General features: G+C 31.9%; 1 protein-coding gene across 2 annotated transcripts in view; it reads right to left on the minus strand.

The window, feature by feature from the left end:
- Gb (solute carrier family 7 member genderblind) overlaps positions 1–16991 on the minus strand; it is a 128597-nt gene that overhangs the window by 73345 nt on the left and 38261 nt on the right. The gene's annotated exons all lie outside the window — the stretch shown is intronic.

A 16991-nucleotide genomic window follows, 5' to 3' on the forward strand; every position in this document is an offset into this window, starting at 1 on the left:
TAATCTATAGAATGTCTTGAGTATATTATTAGTACATTATTAGTACATATATGTATATACCAATGTCATACTCAAGACATTCTATAGATATACTTATTATATACTAAAAGATATTTTCAGTATGTACTGAGAAGCAGGAAAAATCGGACATAGTAGCATTCTTAGTACATACTCAGTATATCGCAGTATGTATTTCGAATGTTCCTAGAACATACGCAATATACTTTTGTGATATTCTCAGAACATTCTCGGAATTTACATGTGCTGTGTGGGTTAATATAAAATGTGTTTGATTTATCATTGTTGGCTGAGTTAATCAACAATTAAATAAATTGAAATTTGGTCGAAATGGTCCTTAACCCCTTCACTGTCAGGGACCCCTATAGGGGCCAAAAAAATTCGTGCCACTTTTGCTTCATGGCCCCTATAGGGGCATCTTGAAAAAAACATGTTATTACTGTTACGATTTGAGTATTTGTCCTTGAGTATTTTAAGGTTTCTGAGGTCGCTGAATTCGAATATGAAATTAGAATTTCGAACTTCAAAATGGTGGATCAAAATTCAAAATAATTTTGGGTTTGAATAAAAATGGGTTTCTTATCGTTTTTGGGGTCGCCGAATTCGAATCTAATATCAGATTTTCCAAATTAAAAATTGCAAATTTAATATGGCGGACCAGAACAAATAGTTGCCGTACATAAAAGATGTACAATTTTTCTTCAATTACTTATAAATCCCGCTATCTGCTGAATCCAGAGTCACGAATTATCAAATCAAGCTGTTTGCACAGAAGTGGAAACGTATACCAGTTTTCAAGAAATAAAAAAAAAATAAAAAAACGGAGTCAATAACCGCCACGTCCTCGATTCGTGACTCTGGGTTCGGCAGAGAGCGGGATTTAAAAATAATTGAAGAGAGAAATATACAACCTTTATGTATGTCAACTATTTGTTCGAACTCTGATCCGCCATATTGGATTTGCCATTTTCAATTTGGAAAATCTGATATTAGGTTTGGATTTTGCAACCTCAAAAATGATACACATTTTTATTAAAATCCAAAATTATTTTGAATTTTGATCCGCCATATTGGATTCACCATTTTGAATTTTGTAATTTTGGCTTCAGATTCGGATTCGGCGACCTCAATAATATTTATGCTGACGTATTCATGCAATTTTAAAAACTTTTTTCTTCAACACACTTTTGGCACGGAAAGTTTCTTTTCGCTGGACTGTGAAGGGGTTAATATATTACATTTATTACAGAAGATAAGCCACTCACATGCATTAATCGTACATAAAATAATCCGAACCGACCGGTTGTATGATTATATCACTTCCTAAAAACAAAAAAAAATGATAAATGTTTACTTTAAGTTATACATAGCATGAATAATTTTCATTTCGACATATATTGTAAGAGGTACATTCTTAAGTAATAAATTTTGAATTTTCTATCTTGAAATTTCATATTTGTATCATCTTTTCGTTATATTCTATGTGTGTTTATATTATTTTGTGTGTTTATTTATTTTCGTTATATTCTATGTGTGTTTATATTATTTTGTTTTACTTTTTAAGTAAACGTGTAAGAGAAGCTTCGCCCCTTTTCTGCACCTCCATTCCAAAAAAAGACTAACCTAATCCAATCCGTATCCGAGATATTAAGAGATGCGGTAGTATCTTGCAGTAGTTCACGCGCAGCAACGACGTACTTCATCTATGTATAGGCGAATCGGACAATTAAGAGTACCTCAGATTATGGAATTACAATAACGGTTAAACGGATCGAATTCTTACTAGGCTTAATCGATAGCTCGAGTTTGAATTGTATAAATAAAGTATCTTTATTTATGTTCTGTGTGCTATATAAACGGAAATATCATGATGCAAAATAGAAATGTGGTCATTTTTATTTAAGAAACGTTTTTATTACCGTAATCATCGCACACTTGTATATAACATATAGAAAGAGAAAATGTACAGTTCCTACAGTTATTCTTTACACGACAAAAGATTACACTATCTTCAGCGACATTAATGACATGTAACATTAGTGACACGTGTAATTAATCGCATTTTGAATAATGATAAGAAAAATAAATACATTGTTAACAAGTTAAATATAAATATATATTTCGCAAAATGATATATAATATTTCATTGTATAGATGATATTTAATATAATATATTTTATTGTTAAATATAATCGTAACAATTTATTATTTTAATAAACATGTATTATATACAGGTTGAGTCAAAAGTATGTTTTAAAAATTTGTGAGCGTGTTCCTGGATAAAAAGGAAGAACAAATGTTCATATGAACATATGACATATAGTCGCAAATGCTTTGTTGTCGAGATAATGGACATAAATCAGCAGTATCAAATGATGCTTTATTTGAACGTTTACAATTTTGTTATTGTTGTTTATAAGAGATGTTCTACATGTCCTCCATCATTTTCAACACATGCTTGAGCACGACGTCCGCATGACCAAAACCAAACCAAACCACACTACCAACAAAAAAAACAAAAAAAACAAAAAAACAAAAAAACCAAACAACAATAACAAAATTGTAAACGTTCAAATAAAGCATTATTTGATACTACTGATTTATGTCCATTATCTCGACAACAAAGCATTTGCGACCATATGTTCATATGAACATTTGTTCTTCCTTTTTATCCAGGAACACGCTCACAAATTTTTAAAACATACTTTTGACTCACCCTGTATATATATTAACATTATTAATCTAATTTAAAAATTGCAGGAAAGCTTATAAAGGAATGTAGTTATATACTTTTCTTCAGCACAGCACTTCTGGATAGTTCAACCCTAAAAAAACTTTATAAAGGTAAAAAAATACGCCAAGTATATAAAAAAAAATCTTTAAAAAAATCAAAAAATCTAAAAGAGTGATAAAAATAAAATATATAAAAACCGATAAGAGATCAATACTATTAGCCAAGTACAATAAATTATGTGATATTAATTTGTAATTAATTCGTTACTAAATGAGTTAAGATTACTTTAATTCCTAAAGCATATTTTAGATATGATGTATATAATTTAATAAAGTTTTACACAAATTCTAAATCGCATAAACGACCTTCAGGTTGAAGTAAGATATGAAAACTTGGCGCGTGTCCTGTATTCAAATCATATAGTTTAAAACAAGAAAAAGCTAGATTTTTGATGGGCCCAATGTAAAATTTGAAATTACACTACGGATAGAGCATGCGCGTAGCTAAATTTCGAACTTATATTAAAAAGCAGCATTAAGTGTGAGGTCTGGATAGCTCAGTGGTCTAGAGCAGTTGCCCGGAAAGCGAAAGACTCGGGTTTGATTCCCGATCCAGCCACTTGCGCCTCACATATTTTTCTAGTCTGCGAATATTGTTTTCTAGCAATTATTCGTTAGGCTGAAAAATGTGTGAATGCTCTCTCCACAGGATATGCGTCAATGCCGTTGCCACAGATGGATTCTGTCGCTCGTTGATCAAATGGGCGTAAAGACACGTCCGACCTCCCACATACATCCCTATCTTTCTCTGGAGGCCTGCCCCGCCCTATGTTAGGGTCCATCCGCCACTGCTATTTGGTACAGTGGGGATTTTAGTATATACTAGAGGGATCTTGGGGGATGTGGTCACTCTATGGCGTTGTGCTCGTCGGTGCCGTTTCATACGGAAGGCCAGTCGGAAGCCAGCATGTACCTCCACCGGCACTTATTTGGTCAGCGAGCGACCTTTTCAAGGATCCTCCATGGCAATCGGCATTGCATCCATCGAGCAAGATACCAACATCGCTCTGGAGTCGCATATCACTGTGTTAAAAAGCAGCATTAGGTGTGAGGTCTGGATAGCTCAGTGGTCTAGAGCAGTTGCCCGGAAAGCGAAAGACTCGGGTTTGATTCCCGATCCAGCCACTTGCGCCTCACATATTTTTCTAGTCTGCGAATATTGTTTTCTAGCAATTATTCGTTGGGCTGAAAAATGTGTGAATGCTCTCTCCACAGGATATGCGTCAATGCCGTTGCCACAGATGGATTCTGTTGCTCGTTGATCAAATGGGCGTAAAGACACGTCCGACCTCCTCCCACATACATCCCTATCTTTCTCTGGAATCTATTATATATCTTGTCTCCTCTGTATTACCTGGAAATCATTACATGAAGATTATGCAAAGTGAAATCTCTTTTTTTTTGTTTTCTATTTTCTCTGCAAGTATAGTTTGATTGTTGCAAGCCGGGATTGAAAAGCCTCGCGGGTCGTTTCTGGCCCACAGGCTGCCAGTTGCATATTCGTAGTCTAGAGCTTATTTTATAAAAATGTAAATTGTATTTACTAAATGAAAGGATTAACAAATATATATTGAATATATATTGTATAATAAAATTTTTATTTTATTCAAGATATTGTATAATAAAATTTTTTATTTTATTCAAGATATGTAAACGACGGGGCGGGGTGGGGATGCACGCCAAGTTTTCATATCTTACTTCGACCTGAAGGTCGTTTCTGTGATTTAGAATTTGTGTAAAACTTTTTTAAATTATATACATCATATAAAAAATTCTTTAAAAATTAAAGTAATCTTAACTCATTTAGTATCGATTAAGAATTAATATCACAATTTATTGTATTTGGCTAATAGTATTGATCTCATATCGATTTTTAAATATTTTATTTTTATCATTCTTTTAGATTTTTTTATTTTTTTTAAGATTTTTTTTATGTACTTGGCATATTTTTTTACCTTGGCATATTTTTTTACCTTTATAAAGTTTTTTTAGGGGGATCTCATGGCTTTTTAAAAATTTATATTATTTCTGCAGAAAATATGTTAGATTTTTTAAAGATATTTTTTTATGTACTTGACGTATTTTTTTTTTACTTTTATAAGGTAGTTTCTAGAGGGATATTATCACCTTTTTGTAAAAATTTATATTATTTCTGCAAAAAATATATATGCATTTTTAAAAATCTTTACTAAGGGCAAGTCACATATTTTTACAAGACTTCATTTTCTAGATATTAGAGTTCACTCCCAAGGAGTGGCTTTTGAATATTGTTATAATACGATAAATTAGTCTTCTTAGAAGTCTTATCTAACGGCACAGTTTTTATATTTTTGTGATACCGTTTTCGAGATAGATTAGATTTTACCCACAAGAGGTTTTTGAAAATTGTTATGCGATAAATTAATCTCTCACACGTATACACACACAATACACATATCACATGTATGCACACACATGTACATAAATGGTTTTGTCTCTTAATGCATTTTTGCACACTAAAGCGAATATTCATATATGCGCGATATGAATGCAGCTTGAGGGACAAAATCGCTTTGAATGTGTGCATGCGAAGATACGTTCATGAGTCTGAACTTTATTATGAAAGAAAATAAAAAATGTCACAATTCTGACATGCGATTATCATTTCTCGGGATTGACTGCATCGATTTTATTCAAACTGGTTTTATTCAAACATTCAAACAATCGAAAGCTTGTATTCACATTATAATAATAAAAATGCCGTTAGACTTTTGATTACGGCTTTAGTTTCTGAAATATTTTAATCGAAAGTTTATTTGACGTAAAATTCCGGATAAGCTATTGGTAGCGCCGCGTCGAGAACAGTGACTCTCAATGTTCGGATCCAGTTTTTTAGATCAGTCTTTATGTACTTGGCGTCGCGACGCTATCGCGTCGCTTGATCAGTAATTATTGGACATTACTTTTTATACATCATATATTTAAATAGAGAGAGAGTATTTATTTACTATAAATAAATCACCCATATATATGCTCTTATATATTATGTATAAAATAATATATTATGTATAAAATAACTTATGCAATTCTATAAAATAACTTCGTTGAAAAACAACATATGTACTATACGTAGGATATTTTGTTTATTTAGTTTTTCTAAATATACACATAAGTTTTTAAACACATATTCAAAATTATTAATCTAATTTAAACATTGCAGGAAATTTTTGCTTAAAGACAGTTATATACTTTTATTCTGAATAGTATTTCTGGATATTCTGGAATTCAATTAAGTAATCATTTTATCAAGCGACGCGGTAGCGTCGCGACGCCAAGTACATAAAAAAAACGGGATCCGAGCATTGACAGTCACTGTTCTCGACCCGGCATTACCAAGTAGCTTATCCGGAATTTAGAGTCTAATAAACTTTCGATTAAGATATTTTAAAAACTAAAGACGTAATCAAAAATCTAACGACACTTTTATGATATAATTTGGGTATATACTTTTGATTGGGACCAGTTTGAATAAGATTGGTCAATCCCGAGGAATAATGATCGTATATCAGAATTGTGAAATTATTCGTTTTCCATTATGTTCAGACTCACGTACATATGTTTGCACGCACACACACAAAGCAAGTTTGTCCCTCAAGTGGCGTTCACACCGTGCGTATACGATTATTGCTTCGATATGTACAATGCTTTAAGAGACAAACTCATATGCGTGCACACGTGTGATATGTATATGTATGTGTGTACGTACGTGTGAGAGATTAATTTATCGTACAGTAATAATTTTCAAAAACTACCCCTTCGGGGTGGAATTTAATATCTTAGAAACGGAGCCGTAAAAAAATACGGAATTTCTGCTGTTAAATAAACTTTTTAAAAAATGTAATTTGTCGTATAATAACAATTTTCAAAAACCATCCCTTAAGGATGAAAAACAATATCTCGAAAATGATGCGTCGCAGAAATATGGGACTTACACCGTTAGTTAAGATTTTTACAAAGACTAATTTATAATAATACAATATTTAAAAACGATCCCTTGGAGGTGAAATCTAAAATTTCAGAAACGGTATACCACAAAAATATAAAACCTGTGCTGTTAAATAAGACTTGTAGAAAGACTCATTTAATGTATAGTAATAATTTTTAAAACCACCCCTTGGGGGTGAAATATAATATTTCAGAAACGGTGTACCATAAAAATATAAAACCTGTGCTGTTAGTTATGACTTGTAGAAAGACTAATTTAGCGTATAATAACAATTTTTAAAAACAACCTCATGGGGGTGAAATTTAATATTTCAGAACGGTGCGCCACAAAAATATAAAACATGTACTGTTAGTTATGCTTTGTAGAAAGACTAATTAAGCGTATAATAACAATTTTTAAAAACCATCCCTTGGGGGTGAAATTTAATATTTCAGAAACAGAGTATCATAAAAATATAAAACCTATGCCGTTAAATAAGACTTGTAAAAAGACTAATTTACCGTATAATAACAATTTTTAAAAACCACCTTGAGGGCGAAATCTAATATTTCAGAAACGGTGCACCACAAAAATATAAAACCTGCACTGTTAGTTATGACTTGTAGAAAGACTAATTAAGTGTATAATAACAATTTTCAAAAACCATCCCTTGGGGGTGAAATTTAATATTTCAGAAACAGAGTAGCATGAAAATATAAAACCTGCACTGTTAGTTATGACTTGTAGAAAGACTAATTAAGTGTATAATAACAATTTTCAAAAACCATCCCTTGGAGGTGAATTCTAATGTTTCAGAAACGGAGAAGAGAAGAGAAATAATACATATATATCATAGTGCGATAAGGAAGAGAAGTGACATATTAAACAATTAAGTTATTATTATATAAAAACACAGATTTGACATTTAACAACAACTGAACGTAGTAGATAATATTATGTAAATCTTAATTAACAGAATCAGTTATCATCTTGTGAAAAGAGAAGAGAGAGAAGAGAGAAAGAGAGAGAGAGAGAGAGAGAGAGAGAGAGAGAGAGAGAGAGAGATAAGACTTTTTTCCATTTAAGTGATAATAAAAATAAAAATTTTCTGGAAAGATTGAGAGGATATTATAAAGATATTTATATCAACTGCTTACCAGATTGTAAGGGCTACCACACAAACTTTTCCATAACATATTATTACAAATATAAAAAAAATACGCCAAGTACATAAAAAATATTTCATTTTGTATGCAACAAAACGTTTAATAAAAAAATATCCCTAGAAATAATTTACAAGTTTTTCCTCAAAAAACAATTTCCAGAAAAGATATAAATTTTTACAAAATGGTGTGATATCCCTAAAAGAAAACCTTACAAAGATAAAAGAAATACGCCAAGTACATAAAAACTGTTCTACCTTGTAAGCAACAAAATGTTTAATAAGAAAAGTCTTTAAAAATAATTTACAGTAATTTACAGTAATTTTCTCTCGAAAAAAACCATTTTCCTAAAAAAATACTAAAAAATAAAGTATCAAAACTAACTATGAAATCAATAATTACTACTAGCCAAATACTTAAAAGCAATTTGTAAATTTGATATAATATTTGCCATGATACATAAATGTTTCCTAAGAAATTAAAACTCATTTTATTTTTATTCAGAGAAACTTGATTTTTAAAATATTTAAGAAAATGGTTTTTCGAGGGAAAATTACTGTAAATTATTTTTGAAGACTTTTCTTATTAAACATTTTGTTGAATACAAGGTAGAACATTTTTTATGTACTTGGCGTATTTTTTTTACCTTTTACCTATTTTTTTTACCTTTGTAAAGTATATGTATCAATACATATTTGTGACCGTCTGCGGTTAATTTTTGAAGCTCTGATGCTCCTCGCAAAAGGTAGAGAAGATGCGGCTATAATAGTTCGAGCTAGAGCGCTCTTTGACAGGTGAGCCGTAATTTGCAGGTCCTGTGAAGAGAGCACTCACATTCTTCAGCCCAGCAAATAATTACTAAAAAACAATATTCATGGACTAGAAAAATACATAAAAAAATGTATGAGTTTTTAAGCTCATTTATTTCCTAACAAATCCATATTTTAATAACTCTCCTATGTTTTGAAGCAAATGTTATAAAATGGACAATCTTAGAAAGCGATACCATATTAAACACACAGCACACACGCACGCGCGCGCGCACACACATACACACACGCACATGGGATCAGATTCCTGTCATCTCCACGCCGTTAATCTTAGATAATGTCAAAAGCATAACACACGCACACATTCATACAAGATTTACATTTGTCTATCTATTTCTATGTGGAGCATCTTCGAGCATGGTCGAGTTACACTTTAATTTTCTTTTTTGAAAAAGCTTTCCATGATAATTTATTTTTGAATTGCAGATTTTACAAAAATAAAAAACAGGATCCGAGCATTGAGAGTCACTGCGGCGCTACCAAGTAGCTTATCCGGAATTTCACATTATATAAACTTTCGATTAAGATATTTCAGAAACTAAGACCTTAAGAAAAAATCTAACGGCACTTTTATGATATAATGTGGATACAAGCTTTCGATTGCGACCAGTTTGAATAAAATCGGTGCAATCAATCCCGAGAAATGATGATCGCATGTCAAAATTGTGACATTTTACATTCTCCCGGATTTTCTTCAGTCTCACGTACGTATGCTCGCACGCACACAAGCAAAGCGAGTTTGTCCCTCAAGCGGCGTTCATACCGCTGCGTATACGATTATGCATCGATATGTACAATGCTTTAAGAGACAAAATCATATGTGTGCATGTGCATACATACGTGTGATATGTATATATATGTGTGTACGGACGTATGAAAGATAAATTTTTAAAGTATAGTGCGGAATAGTGTAACAAGGAAGAGAAGTGACACGTTAAGCAATCAGGTTATTAAACACAGATTAATAATAAATAAATAAAAATGATAAAAATAAAAATAATAATAATAAATAAATAAGTAAATAAATAAAACTATAGTGCGGAACAAGGAAGAAAAGGTTATTATCAAGCGGCGCGGTAGCGTCGCGACGCCAAGTATATTTATTATATAATAAAAACACAGACTTGTGTGTGTGAGACACTTAACAACAATTAAGTGGATTGTGAAAAATTCATCAAAAGATAAAAATATTGTAAAATTTTTTTCATTATTTAGACATAATATATTTTGACATATTATATATTAATCTTAATAAAGAGAATAGACAGTTATCATTTTGTGGAATATAATTATGTAATTTATAATTATATATATGTGTGTGTGTGTGTGTGTGTGTGTGTGTAGAAATTTACATATTTGACCGCGCGACCATAATTATAGTTACATAGACATTTATTACATTTGCCTGCTTAGACAAATATAGTTACGCAGATATATTCCCTACATGTATAATGATAATTATATACAGGGTGTCCTAGACCACCCGTACACCCCTTTTCTTTCAAAAACTAAGCATTTTAGAGAAAAACGTTTTCGACAAAAATTGTATGGTTTTGAGGGGAACATAAGATGGTGTCATTGGTTTGACCTTGGATGGCATTGTTAAGGTGAGGTCAAGGACACCTTTAATTTCTTAAATGGAACCACCTATTTTTTATTGCATATTCTTATAGCTTATGTCGAGAGCTTTCCAAAACACTATAATAAAGTATTTTTTCATCAAGTACTTTTCGAGTTATAAGGCTTGAAATAATTTCTTAATTTTACATAAACCATAAAATATCTAGTAAAATATTCATTTTTCGATTATCTTACCTTAATACTTTTATGTACAAAATAATGAGAGGAATCAATTGGTGTAAAGAAAACACAAAATTGTTTCGAAAAAGAAAATGTAATTTGCAATTAACAATTGTGTGTGTGTGTGTGTGTGTGTGTGTGCGTGTGCGTGTGAGTGTGCGTGTGAGTGTGAGTGTGAGTGTGAGTGTGAGTGGAATTGTTAATTGCAAATTACATATTTTTTCTTCAAAACAACTATGTGTTTTCTTTACACCAATTGATTCCTCTCATTATTTTGTACGTAAAAGTATCAAGGTAAGATAATCGAAAAATGAATATTTTACAAGATATTTTACGGTTTATGTAAAATTAAGAAATTATTTCAAGCCTCATAACTCGAAAAGTACTTAACGAAAAGGTACTTAATTATAGTGTTTTGGAAAGCTCTCGAGGTCATCTACAAGAATATGTAATAAAAAATAGGGGGTGCCGTTTAAAAAAATTGAGGTGACCTTCACATGACCTTCAAATGACTCTTCAAGGTCAAACCAAAAATGGTATCATCTTATGGCCCCCTCGAAATCAAACAAGTTTTGTCTGAAACATTTTTCTCTCCCGGGCTTGGTTTTCGAGATATTCGACTGGATGGATTAAAATGGGCCACCCTGTATTGTATATATATATATATACAGGGCGATCCTGAAAAACGTTATGTCTTTAAAATGACGTATTCCTGACACCATTCTATGACAATTTTTCCTTTACCAAAATTTGATTTGAAGCGTAGTTTTTGAATTATGAGCAAAAATAGTTAGTAAATCACGCGTCGGGTACAGAAGGCAGGCAGGAGCGGCGCGGCGTGCCGCGAGCGCGGGCGCAGCTGACCGCCCGACGGGTGATTATCACTGCATGAGTCGCTAACTATTTTATCTTATAACATAAAATTATGCTTTAAATAAAATTTTGATAAAGAAGAAAATGTCTTAGAATTACGTCAGAAATACGTGTTCCTTAAAATAACGTTATTTTAATAATGAAAAGTTGTTCCGGATCGCCGGCCGTCCGACGTTGCAATCAGCTGATTGCTACACGCGATGTGTGTATGGTGGAGTGTGTGCGTAAGAGAGAGAGAGAAAGAGAGAGAGAGGGAGGGTAGGAGGGACAGACATTCATACACACGCACGCACTTTTTTTCTCGCTCTCTTTCTCTCTTTTACGCAACACTCATACACTCTCTCATTCAGTCTCTCACTCACACTCTCTCGGTCACTCACTCACTCACTCACACTCTCTCGGTCACTCACTCACTCACTCACCTGCTTACTCACTTGCTCACTCACCTTGTAGCAGCGTAGCGAATCTTCATGCTATGTATTGTTGTTATCTGCTGCACGGTTATGATTGCTAGAGATGCGCGACACATCGAAATTTTTTCGATTATTAGTCTCACACTCGATTGACACAATACAGATTACACGATAACGAGTTTACTGTTTATTCACTCACTATTGATTTATCAATACCAAAAATTACTTTCAAAGAAACGCGAATGCAAACAGCACATGACTCGACGCGAAGCGACGGACCGCGGAGACTGCGCGACCACAAGAGTTATTTTTTTTTTTTTTTTTATTGAGCAAGTCAGCCCTGGTCACATGACCATACAGCAATGGAGGGGAGTATTTTATATCACAGTGTCACAGCACAGAGTTGCGCGCCAAATACAAATCTCATGGATGACTAAGGCACATAGTCAAGAACTTAACTTAGCTTATTGTTACAGAATTTTATATCTATTAATAGCCTAAGCTTAATAACTATTAGAGATTAATTCTATATCAGAGAATAATATCCACGGTACTAGGGAGTAAAAATTGCGAATCGAATAAAAAAAATTCAAATTGAATATAAATTAAAATTAGTGTCAATACTTAGAATAAATACTCAAAATTGCGCTCCCCTATGAATGCCTAAATGACTAGTTCACATAATACCTAATAATAGTCAAGTCCAGAAATAATAATTAGATTTCGGGTTAACAAAAGAAAATAGTATCGAACTGCTAGATATAAGGTCAACTCTAAAACATAAATTAAGTGAGTTCAAGAAGGCGAGAAAGGCAGTGTAAAGCCGTAGTATAATTACAACTTAAAATTAAAACTAAAACTAAAATTAATATTAAAAATTAATAGAAAATACATAAACAATATGAAATTACAATATACATTAGATATTAAAATCAATACTTATGATAAATTTGTGTAATGCGGAGATCACTTCCACATCCCCATCCAATTGAGATAAAAGTAGCTCCATTGGAAGGGGAAGACATTTCCCCTTCCAATGGAGCTACTTTTATCTCAATTCTAGGAGGGATCCTATCAGGCTCTCAATTAAAATTTTTCTTTGCGATTCGAATCGAGCACATTTCCAAAAAATGTGGTTTGCGGATTCTTCCTCATCACAGACCAGGCAGTTAGGGGAAGGAATTATCCGAAATCTATGCAGACTAGCCAATAGAGAAGTATGACCGCTCCTTAACACAAGAGTTATGTTGCCAGAAACGCAACACGCGACATCTAACAAACGACTTGCGCGTGGCGCGTGATTGACGCGAGATAAGACGAACGATCGGCTAAAACCTTCGCATTGCGAATGCGGTAGAAAACATGAAACGTATAATGACATACTTAAAAAATTAATTATTTATTATAAATAATAACTATTTCTAATTATAATAAATAATTATTATTTTAAAAAGCATGTGTTGTACGTTATTACGTTTTCGAAATTATTGCATTCACGATGCGAAGATTTAAGTCAATCGCAAGAATAATGTAATTTTAATTACATTATTCTTGCGATTGACTTAAATCTTCGCATCGTGAACGCAATAATTTCGAAAACGTAATAACGTACAACACATGCTTTTTAAAATAATAATTATTTATTATAATTAGAAATAGTTATTATTTATAATAAATAATTAATTTTTTAAGTATGTCATTATACGTTTCATGTTTTCTACCGCATTCGCAATGCGAAGGTTTTAGCCGATCGTTCGTCTTATCTCGCGTCAATCACGCGCCACGCGCAAGTCGTTTGTTAGATGTCGCGTGTCGCGTTTCTGGCAACATAACTCTTGTGGTCGCGCAGTCTCCGCGGTCCGTCGCTTCGCGTCGAGTCATGTGCTGTTTGCATTCGCGTTTCTTTGAAAGTAATTTTTGGTATCGATAAATCAATAGTGAGTGAATAAACAGTAAACTCGTTATCGTGTAATCTGTATTGTGTCAATCGAGTGTGAGACTAATAATCGAAAAAATTTCGATGTGTCGCGCATCTCTAGCAATCATAACCGTGCAGCAGATAACAACAATACATAGCATGAAGATTCGCTACGCTGCTACAAGGTGAGTGAGCAAGTGAGTAAGCAGGTGAGTGAGTGAGTGAGTGACCGAGAGAGTGTGAGTAAGAGACTGAATGAGAGAGTGTATGAGTGTTGCGTAAAAGAGAGAAAGAGAGCGAGAAAAAAAGTGCGTGCGTGTGTATGAATGTCTGTCCCTCCTACCCTCCCTCTCTCTCTCTCTTTCTCTCTCTTTCTCTCTCTCTCTTACGCACACACTCCGCCATACACACATCGCGTGTAGCAATCAGCTGATTGCAACGTCGGACGGCCGGCGATCCGGAACAACTTTTCATTATTAAAATAACGTTATTTTAAGGAACACGTATTTCTGACGTAATTCTAAGACATTTTCTTCTTTACCAAAATTTTATTTAAAGCATAATTTTATGTTATAAGATAAAATAGTTAGCGACTCATGCGGTGATAATCACCCGTCGGGCGGTCAGCTGCGCCCGCGCTCGCGGCACGCCGCGCCGCTCCTGCCTGCCTTCTGTACCCGACGCGTGATTTACTAACTATTTTTGCTCATAATTCAAAAACTACGCTTCAAATCAAATTTTGGTAAAGGAAAAATTGTCTTAGAATGGTGTCAGGAATACGTCATTTTAAAGACATAACGTTTTTCAGGATCGCCCTGTATATATATATATATATATATATATATATATATCCCTCCAAAAAAAACCTTACAAAGGTAAAAAAAAATACGCCAAGTACATAAAAAATATTCTACCTTGTATGCAACAAAATGTTTAATGAAAAAATATCCCTAAAAATAATTTATAAATTGCAGAAAAGATATAAATAAATTTTAACAAAAAGGTGTGAAATCCCTCCAAAAAGAACCTTACAAAGGTAGAAAAAATACGCCAAGTACATAAAAAATATTCTACCTTATATGCAACAAAACGTTTAATGAAAAAATATCCCTAAAAATAATTTATAAAAATTTTTCCCTCAAAAAATATATATAATTTTCCTAAAAAAAAATCAAAACTAAATATGAAATCAATAATTAATTAGCCAAGTACATTGAAGCAATTGATAATTTAAAATATTTGTCAATTCAATCTTGCATTTATGTATTATAGATTCTGGACAAAATGAAAATGATTTTCAAAATAAATTCCATACTTTGTATGATATATAAAATACATTATTATGTGTAATCCAAATAAATATTTGTGCAATATATGAAATAGCATTAATATATTGCGGGTTTTATATTGCAGATTACAAACTCATAAAGCTATTTAATACTTATCCCATACAGCACAGAACATTGCAGTAATATTGCGGCAATATTGCAATGTTGCTGCAATGTTACAACAATATTAATAATATTGCTGCAATATTCGGTGTTGTATGGGTATTGCAATAACATCGATTGCATTAATCGCCAATTTTAAATTTAAAAGAGAAAAACTAATCGACTTGTTTTAAGATCATAAGTTTTATTAAGTAGACCTGGAACTAAAGGATTTAAGAAATTAATAAAATTACAAAAATTTGACCCGAGTCGTATTATAATTTACACATTTTTATTTTTTTATTATTAGGAAATATTTAATTTTGAAATTAATCATAAGCTTTGCCAAGTAAATTCGGAACTAAAAAAATTAAGACCAAAACAACTTAGAAAAACTTGGCGTGCTCGGGTCGTATAATTCACATATTTCTATAATTGAAATTAATTACATGTATATAATTCGCAAACTTTGTAAAATTATGTATATTTGTAAATTTGTAAATATGTGTATTATAATGTGACCCGAGCACGACAAGTTTTTCTAAGTTGTTTTGGTCTTAATTTTTTTAGTTCCGAATTTACTTGGCAAAGCTTATGATTAATTTCAAAATTAAATATTTCCTAATAATAAAAAAATAAAAATGTGTAAATTATAATACGACTCGGGTCAAATTTTTGTAATTTTATTAATTTCTTAAATCCTTTAGTTCCAGGTCTACTTAATAAAACTTATGATCTTAAAACAAGTCGATTAGTTTTTCTCTTTTAAATTTAAAATTGGCGATTAATGCAATCGATGTTATTGCAATACCCATACAGCACCGAATATTGCAGCAATATTATTAATATTGTTGTAACATTGCAGCAACATTGCAATATTGCCGCAATATTACTGCAATGTTCTGTGCTGTATGGGGTAAGTATTAAATAGCTTTATGAGTTTGTAATCTGCAATATAAAACCCGCAATATATTAATGCTATTTCATATATTGTACAAATATTTATTTGGATCACACATAATAATGTATTTTTATATATCATACAAAGTATGGAATTTATTTTGAAAATCATTTTCATTTTGTCCAGAATCTATAATACATAAATGCAAGATTGAATTTGTGACAAATATTTTAAATTATCAATTGATTCAATGTACTTGGCTAATTAATTATTGATTTCATATTTAGTTTTGATTTTTTTTTAGGAAAATTATATATATTTTTTGAGGGAAAATTTTTATAAATTATTTTTAGGGATATTTTTTCATTAAACGTTTTGTTGCATATAAGGTAGAATATTTTTTATGTACTTGGCGTATTTTTTTTTACCTTTGTAAGGTTTTTTTTGGTAATTTATTTTTGAATTGCAGATTTTACAAAAACGGTTCATTTTGTAATTTTTTTCAAAATACGCCAAGTACATAAAAAATATTTCGTTTTGTATGTAACAAAATGTTATTAAACATTTTAATTTTCTATAAGTCTTATCTAACGGTACATGTTTTATATTTCTGTGGTACACCGTTTCTGAAACATTAGAATTCACCTCCAAGGGATGGTTTTTGAAAATTGTTATTATACACTTAATTAGTCTTTCTACAAGTCATAACTAACAGTGCAGGTTTTATATTTTCATGCTACTCTGTTTCTGAAATATTAAATTTCACTCCCAAGGGATGGTTTTTGAAAATTGTTATTATACACTTAATTAGTCTTTCTACAAGTCATAACTAACAGTGCAGGTTTTATATTTTTGTGGTGCACCGTTTCTGAAATATTAGATTTCGCC

This window comes from Camponotus vicinus, unplaced genomic scaffold, assembly GCF_025532165.1.
Source record: "Camponotus vicinus isolate PSW18456_S1 unplaced genomic scaffold, iyCamVici1.0 SCAF_3, whole genome shotgun sequence".
In the NCBI taxonomy this organism is placed as follows: Eukaryota; Metazoa; Arthropoda; class Insecta; order Hymenoptera; family Formicidae; genus Camponotus; species Camponotus vicinus.